This window comes from Podarcis liolepis (assembly GCF_965112155.1).
Source record: "Podarcis liolepis genome assembly, chromosome: 2".
NCBI lineage: Eukaryota > Metazoa > Chordata > Lepidosauria > Squamata > Lacertidae > Podarcis > Podarcis liolepis.
Window position 1 is genome coordinate 2,052,782 of NC_139555.1, and position 16,527 is coordinate 2,069,308.

Consider the following 16,527-nt stretch of genomic DNA (forward strand, 5'->3'; position numbering starts at 1 on the left):
GTGGGGAACCTCCAAACACACAGGCTGGATTAGGCCCATCAGGCCTCCCCATTAGGATATTTTGGCCAAGCCACATCCTCCTGCCCTATATATCAGGTGTGAGGCAGTGAAAGATGCAGCAGGGCCACAGGGGCTTTGCTCCCAAAGTGTCACACTCTGAGCAAGCCCTGGCAACCAGCTCCACACCCTGCCCCCCCCCAAACACTGTATCTATTTTATTTTATTTTTATTCTGTCATTGCCACCAAAATTGACTGGTTTGGACCTCTTCCCCGCTGATAAATGGGCTTCCAGTGAGGTCATACTGTGGGTTAGTCACCTCTGGCCTAAGGAGTCAAGTACCTTCTGCTCCATCTTGTCTGCCCAGCAGTATTCCAACAGAAAGGCATCCCTTTCAAGTCATCACTGGCAAATCAAAATGTGAGCACTTTCGAGATGTAGTCGTTGCCTGTTTGATTTGACTTTGGTAGGTATCAAATCTGAGATCTCAAACTCTCCCAATGGTCCAATATTAAATGTCACAGCATGTTAACTAGCAAAAAGCTGTCACATCTTAAATGAAGAAATCAGATATAATATCAAATACTCCCATTACATACCCTTAAGCTGAAAATATTGAAACTTGTGAGCATTGCAGTCCGTCAGCAAGCTGTTTGTTCTCTGGAGAAATGAAAGCAGGCTGACCTGCAGCCACTTGGGGGCGCTTGAGGCACACTGTTTCCTGCTATGGACCTTGGTTGAAGGACTCCACATTCAAGGTGTTCTGTATCCACGAGCAAAATGCCTGACAAGTTTGATGGGTATAGAAAGGCAAAGGTGTGGGAAGTTTCTTTCTCACAGCCCCGCTCTCACCCCTGGTTCCTGAATTCAGCTCCTTTGCTGTCTGCTCTCCCCACCATCACTGAGGTAATTGCCCATGGCCAGGAAAAGTGAACATGTGGCACTTCAGAACTTGCTGGACTGTCACCCCTGATCATTGGCCATGCTGGCTAGGGCTGATGGGAGATGGAGTCCAACAACATCTGGAGAGCCATGGTTCCCCATCCATGTTTCAGTAGGAGAACCATTTGCTCTCTCCATCAATTGTTGTCCATCAATTCCTGTCATACTGGACTCCTTCTCATTGCCTGAGATCCCATTTCTATTCCATGTGGTAGCTAGTGTCTAGTGGGACCTGTGGGGGAGAATGCAGCAGTCTTTCGCCCAACGTGGACCAAGTGGCAAAGCCATTTTTCCAAACCCAGCCCTGCGCGCTGTCTTCCCAAACTGCTTGACTCCTTATTTTAATGCTCCCCCATACTGTGGGTAGCCATGTGTACAACATTACAGAGGACAGTCCACTGTCTCAAGGCATCCTTTTTTAAAGGGATGGAGAACCTTACAGGTGGCCTTACAGATGTTGCGGGGCTACCAACTCCCATCAACTCTCATCACCATTGTCAATGGTCAGGGATGATGATGGGAGTTGTAACTCCAACAATATTAAGGAGGCTGCAGGTCCCCCAAATCTGCCTTGTTTGAAGGGTTGTGCAGTCCATGTCCAGATTAAGACAAAGAACCTTAATGTGGGGGTAAGTGGGAGCAGGAGGGGCCTTGAAGCCAGCAATCAACATTTAGAATTTGGGCAGCAGATGGACCAAGCCCACAGGTTGCCTGGTCATAGTCTTCCCCACTATGCCAAGATGTGCTGCATTTCTATTGACGTTACACTAATATTTTTCTAAATTTGCATCTGTATTAGGAGATGGATTTTTTCTGCAACATAATGTCCTCTTTTGATGCATTCTTTTCCTTTTTTGCCAGAACATAAGTAGCCACACTGCCCAGTCCATTGACCAATGGGAGCAACGGGAGAACTAAGCTGCCCTCCATGTGCACAGCTGAGTCCATCTAGCTTCTTGGCTGTGCTGCTATGGCAAGGCTGTCACAGTCAAGCTAATCTCAAAGTTAGAGTTAGAAACACACCAGAGCCAGCAAGACTATTCTTGCTCAGGCATGGTCTCCCAGTGCAAACAAGGAAGCTTGTCCAAGAGAGCCCAATGGCCAGCCTGGATGGACAGGACCAATGAAACACCTCTGAGTACTTGACTGCCAGGTAGATGCTCCAATCAGGTTGCTCAGCCAAGGGGCAACTTTACAGAGAGCCAAAAGTTCCTGGTTCCAACACTGGCATTTCCTGACCTACTAAGATAGTGTGGCAGAATGTTATGAGAGAGAAAGAAAGAGAAAGAGAAAGAGAATCACAAGGAATGGATTTTATACATCTATTTCTATAACCCTATAAAGGAGAAGAAACCAGGCTTTGTTTCAGCCAGAACTTGCTGGAACTCAGTTCTAGCACCTCTCAGGTGGGTACCATTTCCATTATAAGAGAACAAGGGAGGCGTTCATGGTGAGTTCCAGCACATCTTTTTCTAAAAGAACAGCACTGGCACAACCCTTATTTTTGCAGGGAGAAGGGAGCAGGCAGGAATAAAGCATTCTACCTCTAATGGCTCTTGGCCAGATGTGAAATAGGACTAAAACTTGGAGGAAAGTGGATGGACACCTCCTCCCTCTGTTCCGCTGACTGGAAACAGGTGGTCTCCAACCCCGTGTTGGAGATAGAAGCCAGATGTTTATGGTGAGTTGATCCCAGTTGCAGATAGATTTTCTGCAAGCAAATGGTCTCTAGTGCATTCCACCATGCCCATGAACAAGGCTACCAGTCTTCACATGAAATTGGTTTGAACCTAACTTGTCTGCACTAAGCTGTTACTTTAAACCACAGTTTCCCCGAATTCAGATGTAATAGGAAATGGTAGTTCGTTTAAAGATTTCAGTGTCCTCCCATCACATGCAGAGGGGAGAAAGTGGGAGTGCACGAATCCAAGATTCATTGCAGCTCACCCCCATGGCTTAGCATTACAACTGAACTTGATCACCACATTCAATGGGAGCTTACCTCCAAATAAATGCACAACAGTCTGTATGATCCCTTGAATGGCAGAACCCATTGCAGCTGGAGATTAGCCACCACACTGAACCTCCAGTTGCTGTTAAGTTATGAAACTCTTTCCTCCATGTTAATACACGCTAACCATGCCAGACGATTGGTGCAGACCCAGTGATTTGCAACAGCATTCTTGAGACCTGTTGCTCAGGGTGACAAACCCATCTACAGTCCAAAGTGTTGCCAGCTCTGCAACAGCTCTTTTGCCTGTTGCCCCTTCCTCAGCCAGTGTGAGAAGGAGCAGTAGTTTCAGGAGCGGCGGCAGCAGCAGCAGCAACCCCAGGTCCCAGGGTGGAGATACAGCTTGAACAGGGGCCTAGTGAACGCTGAGCTTCAAGCGGGAGCCGCTGGGAGCTGGGACATCCGTGGCCTGACAGATGGCTCAGCTGCAACAGTTTCTGAGCAAAGGGGCGGGCCTCCCTCCACCATCTGCCAGGGGGTCACAGGTGACACCCAAACATTGTGGTGGGCGGGGTGGGGGATGGAGGAGAGAAGTTGCAGACAAGAGAGAGAGAGAGAGAGAGAGAGAGAGATGCCAGGGCTTGATTTATAGAAATGCATTTGCTTATTGAAGCCTATGGCTGGCTCCACAGGGCTTCGGCAGGAGAGTTGGTTTATTCCAAGTGGCTCTGCAGCCAGGTTACAGCTGTGGCCTGCATAGGCTTCCCTAGTGGAGTGAGAAGGGGAGGGCCATGGACCCCCCCCCCCGGCTAACAGCACTTGAGCTGCCATGAAGGGGGTGGGGGTGAACTGGCCAAAAGGGACACAGCACACCACACATAGCACAGTTGGCCAGTTTTTATTTGGATTGCTCCCCACTGCTGTTTACCTTGTGGGATTTGCCCTCTGCTGAACATCTCCATCTAATAGGAACCTCAATTTATTCAAGGTTGGGGGCTTCCCAGTGCAGTGAAAGCACCAAGGAGAAGCTTGTTTGTGCTGTTGTACCTCTTAGAAGCTGACCGGGTGACCTGCTGCTGCCAAAATTCATTTTAAAGAACTATTTTTAAAAGTTATTTATTTTTTAATCAAAATCAAATGTAGTTTCAGATAATAAAAAGACATGCTCAAAGAAATCTGGCCATTTTATTGAAACCTACCATTCTTTCAGTAAATCCACTGAACATTAGTTGCAGACTAGGGAATTTTCAGTGTTGTCTCTCTCTCTCTCTCTCTCTCTCTCTCTCTCTCTCTCTCTCTCTCTATCTCTATGTAACAGGTGCTTTCTTATGATGTTATAATCCTTTATGTGCTTAACCCTATCCCATAATCTCAACAGTTCCTGAAATGCCACCTTTTTGCACCAAGGTCATATATGTGTACTTGAAAATGACTTTGCATTTGCACAAGTTTAAGGTTACCATTCCCAATTCAGTGTGACACTGGATTAAAAAGTTGTTCATAAAATCTATGGTGTGATGTGCCCATGAGCCAAAATGTATGTGTAGAACATAAGATGAGAAGAGCCTACAGAATCAGTCCAGTTACCCAACTAGTTCTAGTCCAGGTTCTTGATCTCACAGTGGCCAGCAAGATGCCAATGGGAGTCCTGAAAGCATGACCTGAGCGCAACAGAGGTCTCACCGCTTACAGTTTCCAGCTTCTGGCATTCAGAGGCACACTTGAGCCATTCAGGACTGAGTTCATAGCAGGTGCAGTACTGCTGCATTTGAGAAATAAGCAAATGATGGGAACATGGCTGGATTCAGGCCAATAATGGACCTAGCAATAGAATTATTCTTTGCGTCTTGTGGATTTATTAATTCAGGCAAATTCCTTCATCCTGGGTATTCAGTGCTGATTTATCACAGTTATATATCAACTGAACTGAACTTCCACTAATTGAATAATAATAAATAATAATAAATTTTATTTATACCTTGCCCTCCCTGGCCAGCACTGGGCTCAGGGCAGCTAACATCAGAATATATAATACATTAAAAACATGGGATCAAACAATCAGTTAAAATACAGCTTAAAATTCAATTAAGGTCAGAATTTCAGTCCTGATAGTGTCTTCAAACTTTTACAATGATTATTAACGTAGTCAATAAATTTACTCCAGTCTTTCTGGAATTTTGTGTTCTCCTGATTCCTGACTCTGCAAGTCAGTTTTGTCAGTTCAGCACAGTCCACCATTTTCTTCTGCCATTCCGCAATCGTCGGTATACCCTGTAATTTCCACTTTTCGGCTAATGAAGTTCTTGCCGCAACCCTGGCATACAAAAATTGTTTTTGGTCTGCTTTCGCAATTTCTTCCCCCATCAACCCAAGCAGAAATGCTTCTGTTTTTTTGGGGGGGAAAGTATATTTGAACATCTTTTAAAGTTAATTATATATCAGCTCCCAAAAATGTCTTATTTTGTCACATGTCCACCACATGTGATAAAAATCTCCATCCTTCTCTTTACATTTCCAACACATTCTATTATTCATTCTATAGATTTTAGCCAATTTTACCGGTGTCAAATACCATCTGTACATCATTTTCATTACATTTTCTTTTAATGTCACACAATCTGTAAATTTTAAATTTTCATTCCACAGTTTTAACCACACATCATATTCAATACTATACCAAAATCTGTTGCCCAGACCTCCAAGGTGTTATCATTTGTGGACCATAATGTCCTCCATGGGGCATACGAGGAGAAGTGGTCCCATAAGTACTAGGGTCCTAGACCATATAGGGTTTTAAAGGTTAAAACCAGCACCTTAAACCTGATCCTGTACTCCACCGGGAGCCAGTGTAGCTGGTATAACACTGAATGAATGTGATCCAGTGATGAATAGGCAGTGGGAAAAGGCTCTTCTTAGCAAAGCTGTATTTATGGGGTATCTGAAAGCCATCAAAGAAAAGTTGCTGTGAGCCTTCCTTTGGCAGGGAGTTTCTGCCAGAAAGGAATTCTGCAACCATCAAAACCCTGCTTTGTGTTGTCACCTGCCATCCCTCAAATCGTTGTCGGCCTTGGAGCAGGGCTTCATTGGATCATCTTAGCCTCTGGGCTGAATAAGAGAGCCTGTTGCGCTACAGCCTCCAGTTGGGCTGGCAATCCCTAAGCCCATGGGGAAGGGCTGTGTAGCTCAGGGTCGGAGCCCCTGCTTTGCATGCAGAAGGCCCCATGTTAAATCCCCAGCATCTTCAGGTAGGGCTAGGAATAACCCCTGTGTAAAACCCTCGAGAGATGCTGCTGGTCAGTTTAGGCAAGAGTGAGCCAGGTGGGGCAATGGTCTGCTTCAGGGGAAGAGAGTTTTCTATGTTCCACGCCAGCAGATAAGCTCAACAGTCTCTCCCCCCCCCCATCACCCAGCAATCTCTATGGCAAACATCCTTATTTTCCCCTGGCAAATGTTGGAGATTTTATGGCTGTTTCAGGTGTTTTTTCCTTTGACAATTTCTTTGGGCCTCGGCCTGAAGATTATAGTATTATACAGATCCTTTCCAAACTTTTCATGTTGGCGACACACTTTTTAGACATGCATCATCTCACAACTCAATATTTCAGTTTTACTAGCAAACTAGAGGTTAAACTAGCCCCTTTCCAGTGTAGGGAGTGTTCATGCGACACACCTACACACTGCAGCCGACACACTAATGTGACACGACACACAGTTTGGAAAGCTCTGTTTTACAGTGTTCCCTGAGAGCAGGAGAGAAAAAGCTCAGCTCTGTCTTATCATTCACTCTGATTTTCCATTCATCTGCTAGGTGTTAACATATTCTGGGCTGAAGGACAGAGAGAGAGAGAGAGAGGGAGAGGGAGGGAGAAGGCCTTGGGGAAATCCAATTCAGTGGTGGGTGTTGGAATACAAAACAAAACTTCTGTGTAACAAAGGCCTGTGCAACGGCCTGGGAAGAAAGGGAGGTGCAGAGGCCGGCGAGCCGATTGTCAGACATCTGTTGCCAACGGAGAGCTGGAGAGATGACGTGGGGCTCCCCCAGGCCTGCATCTGACAGGGGGAGCATTATATCTCAGAGGGGCTGCCAGAGCCTCGAGCCCCACCTGAGCACAGCAAAGTCAGGGAATTTAAGATGGTGACGCCAGCCCCTCCCACGAGGGCCCCGTGGGGCCCCCTTTTCGTTTTGTTCGGTTAATGACTGTGCAAGGGAGCATCTGGGTGACGGTTGGCCAGTGGTCCCCGTGGGCTCCTCCCCGCTCAAGCTCCAAAACAGCAGAAGGGGCTGCTAATGAGACAATGGCTCAGCGCAAGAGAAGCAATTCTCCCCAAGTTATTTCATCTGAGAGGCACCTTCACCACCTTTGCGTTTCCTTAAGTGGCCCTCCTGATGCTGGTGCCCTCCCCAGGAGAGGGAGTTGTCATAGCTGAAAGGTGCCTTAAGGCAGACAGTCTCCTAATTTGTTGCAGGGAGCCTCTCTAAATCAATATTTTTTATAAAAAAGAAAAACCATTAAAATCCCTTAAGTGTAGCTTAGGGCAACCCCATGAGGCATTACTACAAAGCGGCTGCTTGAAGCTATGGATTCTGCATGCCATTAAAGGATGACGGACTGTCAGTTTTCTGCTATTATATGTTCACAGTGTAGGACAGGGGTAGTCATTACAGTGCCTTCTAGATATGGTTGGCCTACAATTCCCATCACCTCTGGGGCTGATGGGAGTTGGAGTCCAATAGCATCTGCATGGCACCTGCTTGGCTACTGCAAGAGGTCCCCATTTTGATTCCCTCTGGCCACAGAAAAGCTTGGGGTGACCCCAAAGCCTCTCTCTTCTGTGGGTTGCTGTGCTGAGGCACGGCGCATTCTCTTATAACCGTTTGATCTGAGCTGCTGCAAATCAGGAGATTCCCACTCCCACAACAGTAGGGGACCTGTCTGACTTTTGGCTGCTCCATATCTTCCTGCATCTGCTATGTCTGTCAGGTATTCAGCATCCCAAGGATGGAGACTCGTGGGCCACAGCATGGGAACTGGCGGACATGTCATAGAATGTAGCCTAGCCCGCTCTTTAACTGAGCAGGACCCAAGGAGGTAGCCCAACAGTAAAGTTGCAGAGCTACAAATGTGAAGGTCCAGGAAAATGGAAATGTTCCAGAAAAATATGTGTGATTCTCTCTCTCTTCAATTTTTTTAAAGGGAGTATTTGAATTAAGGAAAATCCCTTATTTGTAATATTTTCTCTTTCAAAATAAGTGCTCTTTTCAGGAAGTTGCTTTAACCTGCGTGAAACCATTGGGAGATCTAGCACAGTACTGTCTGCACTGACTGGCAGCATCTCTCCAGGGTTTCAGACGTTCCCAGCGTTCCCTGGAAATGCCGGGGGTTGAACCTGAGAGCTTTTGCAGGAAAAGCTCAACATCTGCTCCTGAATTAAGCTGTGCTTTAAAATGATTTTGTCAGAAGAAGAAGAAGAAGAAGAAGAAGAAGAAGAAGAAGAAGAAGAAGAAGAATAGTAGTAGTAGTAGTAGTAGTTTGGATTTGATATCCCACTTTATCACTACCCGAAGGAGTCTCAAAGCGGCTCACAATCCCCTTTCTCTTCCTCCCCGACAACAAACATTCTGTGAGGTGAGTGGGGCTGAGAGACTTCTGAGAAGTCCCTCCTGAGGCCCTGAGCATGGACCCCAGAGCAAGAGCCCTCACTGGCCTAAGCCTGAGTCCCTGCATCTCCAAAGAGCAGGCCTTTAAAAGGAGAAAGAGCTGTTTGGCCTTGGCATGGGATTTGAGTCATCCAAAGAGCTGGATGTGAAGCACAAAACCCCGAAAGGAACTCTGAGCTCAGGAACTGCAGCTTTCCCAGAATGAATGACCCCTGACAGAGAAGTGTGAGGGACTTGATTTTTCCCTGTGCATTGATGCAAAACCCAGATTAGTGAAGAGTTCCAGCAACGATGCTAATAGCAGCCAGTCTAAGTAACAGCCTCATTGGATGATCTGAGCCAAGAACCTTTTATTTCCTAATATTAGAAGCAAAGATCATAAGCACTAAAACAGAGCATATGAGATTGTGCTTGCGTGGGTGAGGATTTACCTTGCATTTATATCTGTGAATTAAAAAAAATAAATCTGTTTCTGAGTAGCTCTGCAGTCCCTCTGCTATAATCTTCATTTTAGGTTCTAAGCCACTTTGTATAAAGTTCTCTGTTCCCCAATTCATTGTAATAGGGAAACTAAAAAATGGCTGTAACTTGTTCCTGTTTTGGACAAAGTGCATGAAATTTGCGGGCACAGGAGCTCCCTCTGCCCTGCTGCTGTGAATTAATTCTGTCAAACTGCAGACAAATAGGTCCCAGGGACTTTGATGGGTGAATAAAAAGGGGATTCACTTTCCTCCATAATCTGTTATGAAAGGAGAGAGGAGAGAGAGTTCATCTCTTTCTTGCTGCAAAATAATTTAGAGGTAGATGAGTGGTGTGCATTTTTGCTTGTTCATTTTTGAAAAAACACTTTGCAGTTAGTTTCACACTGACCTTTTTTTCTGTTGGTTGTTTCTGTCTCCACATAGGCCTTACCAGCCGGGACTTTAATAGGTCTTTGATAGGTAGGGTGGGCTCAAGGCATTTTGGCACCTGAGGCAAACCATAATATGTTGCTCCTCTCCCCTCCTTTCCCTCACAGCTTGTTCTTTGGTGGGGGAGGGATCAAATCAACTTTACCTCATGGCTGAAGAGGGAATCAAAGGCTATCACAGAGGTGGAGGCAAGGGGCCCACTCTGAGTCACGCTGGCTGGGTGTAGAGAGCAGCCTCCGCCATTTCCTCTTTGTGGGTAGCAGGAGACCAGCAGTGCCTCCTTATTTGTTGAGACACCACTCTGGAGGCAGCACTGGGGCGGGAGTGGGGGGTGGGGCTGCTGAAGAGGTGGCAGATCCCACTTGCAAGGAGCATGATGCAGCCATCACTGCCATCGTGGCGGCAGCAACAGCAGCAGCAGCTGCAGGCAACACATTCCTTGGAGGCTGGATCTGTTGCCCCTGTTGATCCTGCTGCCACAGGCAGTCACCTCACCTTGCCTCAGGAGTGGGCCGGCCCTCCTGTCAGGACTCACAATGTGAGGTTGTCTAGAGTGCTGCCTGCAGAGCTCTGAAAGGGTTTTGAGTTTTGTTGATGCAAAGACATGTAGGATTTCTTTTTAAAAAATCTAAAACTTTAATTTATTTCACATACAATTTGCATCCTAAGAACCATAGCAAAGTGATTAACAATAATCAGTACTAAGAACATGTAAATACAACTCCTAGTCTAATGAGGATAGAGAATTTCTTCATGTGAAAGTCTTCCTGGAAATGGAATATCTTCAGTAGCTGCCAGGAAGATAAGACAATGTCTGGCTGATACGTAATGAGAGGAAGTTCTAAAGGATATAGGAAAAGGAAGCCCTTCTACATGCAGCAGCATTTTTTTCTACATGCAGCAGCATTTTTTTGACAGAATTACAAGCCTGGTAGATGAAGGGAACGCAGTGGATGTAGCCTACCTTGATTTCAGCAAGGCATTTGACAAGGTGCCCCATGATATTCTTGTAAAGAAGCTGGTAAAATGCGGTCTTGACTATGCTACCACTCAGTGGATTTGTAACTGGCTGACTGACCGAACCCAAAGGGTGCTCATCAATGGTTCCTCTTCATCCTGGAGAAGAGTGACTAGTGGGGTGCCACAGGGTTCTGTCTTGGGCCCGGTCTTATTCAACATCTTTATCAACGACTTGGATGATGGACTCAAGGGCATCCTGATCAAATTTGCAGATGACACCAAATTGGGAGGGGTGGCTAACACCCCAGAGGACAGGATCACACTTCAAAACGACCTTGACAGATTAGAGAACTGGGCAAAAACAAACAAGATGAATTTTAACAGGGAGAAATGTAAAGTATTGCACTTGGGCAAAAAAAATGAGAGGCACAAATACAAGATGGGGGACACCTGGCTTGAGAGCAGTACATGTGAAAAGGATCTAGGAGTCTTGGTTGACCACAAACTTGACATGAGCCAACAGTGTGACATGGCAGCTAAAAAAGCCAATGCAATTCTGGGCTGCATCAATAGGAGTATAGCATCTAGATCAAGGGAAGTAATAGTGCCACTGTATTCTGCTCTGGTCAGACCTCACCTGGAGTACTGTGTCCAGTTCTGGGCACCACAGTTCAAGAAGGACACTGACAAACTGGAACGTGTCCAGAGGAGGGCAACCAAAATGGTCAAAGGCCTGGAAACGATGCCTTATGTGGAACGGCTAAGGGAGCTGGGCATGTTTAGCCTGGAGAAGAGGAGGTTAAGGGGTGATATGATAGCCATGTTCAAATATATAAAAGGATGTCACATAGAGGAGGGAGAAAGGTTGTTTTCTGCTGCTCCAGAGAAGCGGACACGGAGCAATGGATCCAAACTACAAGAAAGAAGATTCCACCTAAACATTAGGAAGAACTTCCTGACAGTAAGAGCTGTTCGACAGTGGAATTTGCTGCCAAGGAGTGTGGTGGAGTCTCCTCCTTTGGAAGTCTTTAAGCAGAGGCTTGACAACCTTATGTCAGGAGTGCTCTGATGGTGTTTCCTGCTTGGCAGGGGGTTGGACTCGATGGCCCTTGTGGTCTCTTCCAACTCTATGATTCTATGATTTCCCTCTGGGCAACTTCCGGGGGGGGGGGAGGTGTCACATGCTGGGGGGGGGAACCATTGATGAAAGTGGATGGAGCAATGAATAAAATTTTTACCTTTGTACAGTAGGCTAGTTTCCACACACATACTTGCACACTGCTCTCTATCCTTCCCCCAGGCAATCAAGAGTCATGATCAGAGTTCAAGGACACATTCCAGCCAGGCAAAAACACTCAGGGAGGGTGTGAAGCAAGGGAGGGTGTAAGAGGAAGTGCCTGGGGAAGGGGAGAATCCTAAGGGCCACGTGGAGAGGCCCTTTGGCCACCAGGCTGGAAGTCCCCCAGTCTGCATTAGGCACAGATTTTGGGGAGCATGGGTTGGGAAGAGACACCACCTTGTCCTTCTTCTCAGGCAGTGAAATATTTTGGGCTGGGTTGGCCCCTGGCATTGCCCTAATCAGCACCCAGGATTTCATAACAAATTCCAGTGGGTGTGGAATTTGGTCTCATCATATTTCCATTGGAATTGTTTATACACTGTTTGCTTGTGTCTCTGAATGATGCTCATGCAGGTCTGTCACACAGACTGTCAGGGGGCCAGAACAGCAAGCCTGCTGTTTGAGGACCAGAGCTCTGGATTTGTAGATGCTGCTGGCTCTTGCCTCTGAGTCCAAAGAGAATCCCAACTATTACAGCTACCCCAAAGTGAGGATGAAGAGGGTTAGAGCCTCCTCTGAGCCTGATTTCAGTAAAGCTGACTGCATTAGACACTAATCTCCAAGGCCTTTGGGATGCTCGCTAATCCCTTCCAGTAAGCGATATGGCTCTAACTACCCTGATGGGACTCTGGTCACATCTGGTTGCAGAATACATGGAGAAGAAAGCCCAGTTACATTTGTTTTACCCAACAGGATGAGAAGACCATGTGTTGGTCATAACATTGCAGTATGTGGCTGAAGGAGAAAGTGGTGATGGTGGTCAGTTGAAATGATTGGAAAACAAGGCGATCAAAGGCCATGGGAGAGGAGGCTTCTGTGATTTTGTATAGAGGTACATTGAAAAGGGAATTTGCAGAATTTGCAGACCGGAATTCCCTTCCCTAGGTAAAGGGGGCAGAGCCCAAGGCTGGTCTGAGAGTGTGGATCCAGAGTAAAGAGGTTGGTGGTTTCTGGTGGGTTCAGGGGCACAACCTATCAGTTTTTGGCAGGACCAGAGGCCAGGGCCAAAGCCTTTGACTTGCCTAAGACAGGGATAGGGAAGCTGTGGCTTCCCAGATGTTGCTGGACTCCAACTCCTATCATTCCTAACCATTGGTAGTTCTGTCTGGGATGGATGGGAGATGGTGTCCACCCTGAAGACTGGAAAAGAAGGGGAAAGGTGGCGCTGGTGAATCAGCCTTGGGGAAAAACATGGGGGAAGCGGCCACCTTCATTCTGTGCTATGGGCTTCCTGGAATGATCTGGTTGATGGCTTTTGGAAAGAGTGATGGACTAGATTGGATCCTTGGTATGATGTGAAGCAGCTCTTGTTTTGCTTGTAGCTAGGCTTGGGAACTTATGGCCCCCAGAAGTAATTGTACTTCAGCTCCTATAATCTGTTAATGTCGGCCATGTTGGCTGAGGCTGATGGAATTTCTGCCTTCCCACCATGTCCTCCGCCTTTCTTACATGTCTCCAGATTTTCATAGGGAAGAGGGAGGTGGGGAAAGCCCCACTTAGTGGGCATGACTTTTGTTCCATCCATAGAAGGAAAGTTAAGATTGACTGACTGACTGACTGACTGACTGACTGACTGACTGACTGGTGACAGGTTATCTTTGGTTCCCTTGAAAGGTCTTTATGGTATCCCAGGTATGAAGAGCTTATATATACCAGTGCAAGTTGAGGAAGGATGCAGAAGAAAGCATTGATCCCATAGTTCCAGCTCTCCTTTAGTCAGCCTGGAGGCCAGGAGATGACACTTCCATGTCAACTTGCCTTGCCCCTGTAGCTCCTTTGAACTTTGCAGAGAAACCACCACAATCATTTACAATAATAATTTTGGTCCCAGAGTTTTGGGGTTTCCTAGTACAGAATGTGGAGTCACGGTCCTCCGTGCACCAGAAGCAGTTTAGTCATGCTGGCCACATGATCCGGAAAGCTGTCTGTGGACAAACACTGGGTCCATCAGCCTGAAAGCGAGATGAGCGCTGCAACCCCATTGTCGCCTTTGACTGGACTTAACCATCCAGGGCTCCTTTACCTTTACCTTACCCTCATTTAAAAAATATAAATGTGTGTGTGTGTGTGTGTGTGTGTGTGTGTGTGTGCACGCGCACGTGCAAAGTGCTGTTGCAAGACGGCAACTCTATCCACAGAGCTTGCCAACCACAAGGGACAAGGGGAGGCAGCTGAGCTCTCCCAGCGTTCAGTCCAGGCCATTTGGTGCAGTGCACGCACAATGTGCATTTCCCTTTCCCGCTGTTTGTGCCGAGAGGGGGGGGGGCAGGCAGCAGGTCTCCTGAGCATGACTGGCAGCTTGTTGAAAGCTGGGCATTAAACAAAGCAACTTGGAGCAAAGGTTAATGAGGAAACTGTTCTTTTTGAACAGAAGAATGTGGGGCAGTTATCCCATATGGACGCAGGAAGCTCTCGCCCAGGAAAGAGACTGGGGTGTGTGTGTAGTTTTAAAATACCAGATTCACCACCCATTGGGTGAATGGATGAAAATCTCCCCCAGGACATGGCACAAACCAAACACAGGAGGAGAATATGCTTAATGTAAAGATATTGGGAAAGGACCTTGCAGAGCACACACAAATCTGTAATTCCATTCAAGAGAAAGCTTGTGCAAGGGATATTCCTATGGGTCCCTGCAGACAATCTATTTACTGTACATTCATCCTGATCTTTTTGCACAAAGCTTATTCAGAAGTTAGATTATACCTGGTCTTTATTGAACATTTGTTCTAACTTGCTTACAGGGAGGTTAGATAGCAGTGAGCATTCGTCTTGCGTTTTTCTTATTAGCCCATAGCGTGTTTATACGATTTCATGTTGGTCATTCATTCGTCCTGCACTTTTCATGGCATTTACCCATCACTTTTCAAACTGCAAAAAGCCTCAGTGTGGCTATTTTAAAAGTGGATTTGTTGGACTCAGGTGACAGACCCCTTTAATTCCCTTTAAATGCAAAAACACAAAGTCGTGGTATGCACATGAATCGCACTCACAAAATACTAACAGTCTGAAGGTACCCTATTTCATGTCCTCTGCTAAGTGGTCTGATTCTCTTGACCATTTGACAGGAAGTTCCAAATAAGCAAGCTAACAGAGGGGAGGGAGAGTTTGTTTTCAAGGAGTTTGATAAGGAGGGTGGTCCAAGATTTACCCCCCCTGCTTGAGGGTTATGGTCTATAATCTAGTTATTCTAGATCAACTATTCTAGAGTAAAAAGCATAATTCTGCATACATTGCTCTGGTAGGGACAATGCTTTGTGTGCATTTTGTCTGCTGTTTGTGTTATGTCTGATATTTGAGGAGCAAACAGTTTGGGAATACCTCTCTTCATGAGTTATAGAGAGCTGTTGCAAGCTGGTCGATGGAACAAATGCTTATAGAATGCTGTTCCTTGGAAGGCCCACCTGACACCAACCTCAGTGGTGTCCTCACATTACAATCAATGAGTTTATATACCTGTGCACACAAACATGTAACAGGGACCGTAGTATTGTCTGTCCCTTGCCCATTTTTTGCAAGGCACTTCTCCAGCATACTAGTTTAAACTGTGCATGTGAAAGCATATGTTATATAGTATATTAGCGAAAACTGCTTTGCAAAAAAATGTGCGGATTAGCCAAAATTCTATATATTAGGAGAAAGAGTCATACAAAAATGCTGGTGAATTTTCATGAGTACTTTTATGCTTACCTGGGCAAACTGATGTGGAAGTACAGAGAACTTAAGACCGGACAAGTGAGAAACTGGGATAAACTGACACCTTGTCCCATTGCTAGTTCCAGGCAGGGGGGTGGAGGAAGCCCAGGGAAGGGGAATCTTGCCATCATACCACTCCTCTTTGCTGGAGCTTCTCTTTATGAGTGACTGGCTCTTTCCACAGGGCTCCTTGCCCCCTCATGCGTGGCCTCCTTATTGGACTGAAAGCAGCCAACTGTTCCCCACGGTGGTGGCGGCCTCCATCCTAATCCAATCTATCAGGGAGGTAATGAAGTATAAAAGTGTGGATTCAATTAAAAGGGATTTTGATGTAGGACGGAGCCTGTGGGCAGACAGGGACAGAAGCCTGCTCTGTTTTGAAAGGGGCCATCTGTGCCACCACGTTGTGGCTTTTGTGTTGTCCTGAAAGGGCAACTGCACTTGACAAAGGTGACGGCGACACATGTAGGCACCTCTCCCCACCCCAACACAACACATCTCCCTGCCAGCCACTTTAACTTTTGGATCTGCAGGAAAGGAGAAGTGCATGTCCTTCAGACCCTCCAGTCTGGGAGCCTTGACCTCTTTTTTCTTTTTGCATGTCCTTGCTGACCTATTCAACGACCTTGTAGAACTTCTCATAGGCATGGATGGAGCCTGGTGTTAAGCAATACAGTGCACACTGACTATTGAATCTAATGGGTGAAAAAAATCCTCACTGCACCAGTAAGACTTTGGGCATTTGACATTTCTTGCTCCTGTTGCTTTATTGAGTGCCTTTTTTAAGAAAAATGCAAAGTGTGAACAATCTAAATATTGACATCTGCCTTCTCTGGGTCATAGCTCAATGCTAGAGGGTCTCCCTTGCGTGCAGAAGCTCATAGGTTCCATCCCCACCCAATGGAACACTAAAATTTGGGCGCCCTGCCTCTCCATTCTACATAATTGTTGCGGCACCTCCTGCAATGCAGCGGAATCAGTCACACTACCTTAAAACTGCCTCTGATGTAACACAAAATTAGAGAGTGCTGTCACTGCTATGTCCCTGCCCCTGCTGCCCCACAGCACCT

At 46.4% G+C, this 16,527-nt stretch overlaps 1 protein-coding gene across 1 annotated transcript in view; it reads left to right on the plus strand.

The window, feature by feature from the left end:
* LOC310699149 (histone H2B 5-like) overlaps positions 1 to 16,527 on the plus strand; it is a 960,349-nt gene that overhangs the window by 433,112 nt on the left and 510,710 nt on the right. The gene's annotated exons all lie outside the window — the stretch shown is intronic.